Raw genomic sequence first — 2,500 nt, 5'->3', positions numbered from 1 at the left:
CCTCTCCCTTCTCTCCCTTCTCCTCTCCCTTCTCGCCATCTCCCTTCTCCTCCTCTCCCTTCTTCTCTCCCTTCTCCTCCTCTCCCTTCTTCTCTCCCTTCTCCTCCTCTCCCTCCTCTCCCTCCTCTCCCTTCTCTCCCTTCTTCTCTCCCTTCTCCTCCTCTCCCTCCTCTCCCTCCTCTCCCTTCTCTCCCTTCTTCTCTCCCATCTCCTCCTCTCCCTTCTCCTCCTCTCCCTCCTCTCCCTTCTCCTCCTCTCCCTCCTCTCCCTTCTCCTCCTCTCCCTTCTCCTCCTCTCCCTTCTCCTCCTCTCCCTCCTCTCCCTTCTCCTCCTCTCCCTCCTCTCCCTCCTCTCCCTTCTCCTCCTCTCCCGTCTCCTCCTCTCCCATCTCCTCCTCTCCCTTCTCCTCCTCTCCCTTCTCCTCCTCTCCCTCCTCTTCCTCTCTGTTTGTCTCAGTGGAACCTGTGATAGTTTAGGGGAAGGTAACATCACATGGGAACTGGTTCAACTCTGAACAACATTCAACTGATCCGTATCAGACTGGCTGCCACTACATTGTCACACCACAAACACAGGGTAGGGGGGAGAAAGAGAAAGAGAGAGAGAGAGAGAGGGAGAGAGAGAGAGAGAGAGAGAGAGAAAGAGAAAGAGAGAGACAGAGACAGAGACAGAGACAGAGAGAGAGAGAAAGAGAAAGAGAAAGAGAGAGACAGAGACAGAGACAGAGAGAGAGAGAGAGAGAGAGAGAGAGAGAAATGTTTTGTTTATTTCACCTTTATATCATCTATATATATTATATATATTATCTACCTCACTTGCTTTGGCAATGTTCACACGTTTCCCATGCCAATAAAGCCCCTTGAATTGAGAGAGAGAGAGAGAGAGAGCATTCAGGTTATGTCAGGTTGAAGTGTTACCCTGTCTGGATCAGGAAATAGGTGGAGGGATGAAGAGATGGGGGCATTCTTTGTTTAGAGTAAAGTTATTGACAGTTACAACAGAAGAAGGAAGAACCAGCCTTCACCTGGTACACAAGATACAGCTAAACCACTGGAGTTAATGCAGATCAGGGAAACCCCTGGGCCCTACAGGCTAACACAGGGCTAGCGTAGGGAGACCAGGCTAACACAGGGCTAGCATAGGGAGACCAGGCTAACACAGGGCTAGCATAGGGAGACCAGGCTAACACAGGGCTAGCATAGGGATACCAGGCTAACACAGGGCTAGCATAGGGAGACCAGGCTAACACAGGGCTAGCGTAGGGAGACCAGGCTAACACAGGGCTAGCGTAGGGAGACCAGGCTAACACAGGGCTAGCATAGGGAGACCAGGCTAACACAGGGCTAGCGTAGGGAGACCAGGCTAACACAGGGCTAGCGTAGGGAGACCAGGCTAACACAGGGCTAGCATAGGGAGACCAGGCTAACACAGGGCTAGCATAGGGATACCAGGCTAACACAGGGCTAGCATAGGGATAGCAGGCTAACACAGGGCTAGCATAGGGATACCAGGCTAACACAGCGTAGGGATACCAGATGAATGGGGGTTTTGGAGGGGCTTTGGATAAATGCAGAACATGCAGGTCTGTGGTGAACACAGGCTTAGGAGATATATTCAGTTATGTTCAGCTAACATCAGTTTGATGACTAAGACCCAGGAAGAGTTTTCCCAGGTCAGGTGACATGGTTCAGGAAGAGTTTTCCCAGGTCAGGTGACATGGTTCAGGAACAGTTTTCCCAGGTCAGGTGACATGGTTCAGGAACAGTTTTCCCAGGTCTGGTGACATGGTTCAGGAAGAGTTTCCCCAGGTCAGGTGACATGGTGCAGGAAGAGTTTTCCCAGGTCAGGTGACATGGTTCCGGAAGAGTTTTCCCAGGTCAGGTGACATGGTTCAGGGAGAGTTTCCCCAGGTCAGGTGACATGGTTCAGGAAGAGTTTTCCCAGGTCAGGTGACATGGTTCAGGAACAGTCTCCCCAGGTCAGGTGACATGGTTCATCAGAGTCAGTAAAAACTCGTAGGGTAAATAAACGGCCCCAGAGTCGTCCCTCCTGGTCAAGAGAGAGACCTGCCAGTGCGGTTGTTACAGACAGCATCACTAGATTAAGTCAAAGTCATTACAACAGGACAACCAAGGCTGACTGGCGCCCTACTGAACCAGTTTCCCAGACACACACACACACACACACACACACACACACACACACACACACACACACACACACACACACACACACACACACACACAGCACTAAAACAAATAAATGATCACATTGACACTGGTGAAGGTTAAAGTTGGAGAATGTGAGTGTGACTGTGTGCGTGTGTTCTTACTCACAACTACAAATTAACCAGTCAGGGGCAGTACACATACATTGTTGAAGGAAGGACAGTGGGGGAGAAAGAGAGAGAGCGTGAGAGAGACAGAGAGTGAGAGAGAGACAGACAGAGAGAGAGAGAGAGAGAGACACACAGAGAGAGAGAGAGAGAGAGAAAGAGAGA

At 50.8% G+C, this 2,500-nt stretch overlaps 1 protein-coding gene across 20 annotated transcripts in view; it reads right to left on the bottom strand.

Annotated features, from left to right (window-relative positions):
* Positions 1–2,500, bottom strand: part of rbm47 (RNA binding motif protein 47) — a 74,374-nt gene that overhangs the window by 69,287 nt on the left and 2,587 nt on the right. The window lies entirely within an intron of this gene.

Source organism: Oncorhynchus mykiss, chromosome 10 (assembly GCF_057628025.1).
Source record: "Oncorhynchus mykiss isolate SJ-2025 chromosome 10, ASM5762802v1, whole genome shotgun sequence".
Lineage (NCBI taxonomy): Eukaryota > Metazoa > Chordata > Actinopteri > Salmoniformes > Salmonidae > Oncorhynchus > Oncorhynchus mykiss.
The sequence above is the reverse complement of the archived record's forward strand: the minus strand, read 5'-3'. Positions and strand labels throughout refer to the sequence as shown.